Source organism: Mandrillus leucophaeus, unplaced genomic scaffold, assembly GCF_000951045.1.
Source record: "Mandrillus leucophaeus isolate KB7577 unplaced genomic scaffold, Mleu.le_1.0 Scaffold104, whole genome shotgun sequence".
Taxonomy (NCBI): Eukaryota; Metazoa; Chordata; class Mammalia; order Primates; family Cercopithecidae; genus Mandrillus; species Mandrillus leucophaeus.
The window spans coordinates 1,897,466-1,898,111 of NW_012098543.1; the positions used below are offsets into that span (position 1 = coordinate 1,897,466).

Here is a 646-nt window from a genome sequence, read left to right on the forward strand (position 1 = left end):
CCAGGCTGGTCTCGAACTCCTGACCTCAAGTAATCCACCCACCTCGACCTTTCAGAGTGCTAGTATTACAGGCACGGGCCACCGTGTCCAGCCCAGTTTTTGTATTTTTAGTAGAGACAGGGTTTCTCCATGTTGGCCAGGCTGGTCTCAAACTTCTGAGCTCAAATGATCCTTCCACCTCAGCTTCTTAAGTAGCTGAGACCACAGACCCACAGACACACAGACGTGCACCACCATACCTGGCTAAGTTTTTGTATTTTTGGTAGAGATCTCCTGAACGGCAGCTCATCCCAGCCCAGCTCCCCACTGCTGCAGTGTGTGTGTGTGTGTTGCGGGGGGGCTTTTCCAGGAGCAGAGCAGGAGTTTTCCTGTAGGAATTTTTTGTTCCTGGTGCAGTGGGCAGCAGAGGGGACCATATTTCCTCAGGGTGATGTATCCTGTGTATGTGTCATTGTGTTACCGGGAAAGGATGTGTTGATTCTATGCAATAAACATCATATTTTTGACATTCAGGACTGACTTCTAAAGACTCTTGGTACGTGAGGAAGAAACCGGGAAGAGGAAGAGGAAAGCAAAGGAGTCAGGGATGGCTCTTCCTCAGGTGAGATGATATTCTCGGTGGATTGTTCTGTCTCCTTCCTTTCAG

At 49.2% G+C, this 646-nt stretch overlaps 1 protein-coding gene across 8 annotated transcripts in view; it reads left to right on the forward strand.

Annotated features, from left to right (window-relative positions):
• LOC105539572 (zinc finger protein 28) overlaps positions 1-646 on the forward strand; it is a 31,870-nt gene that overhangs the window by 3,445 nt on the left and 27,779 nt on the right. For 2 of the 8 annotated variants that reach the window (XM_011979950.1, XM_011979941.1), the window contains one exon: positions 514-601. The exons of the other annotated variants lie outside the window; for them this stretch is intronic. The gene's annotated coding sequence lies outside the window, so the exon portion shown is untranslated. Of the gene's footprint in view, positions 1-513; positions 602-646 lie in introns of those variants that run through there. 8 annotated transcript variants of the gene reach the window in all.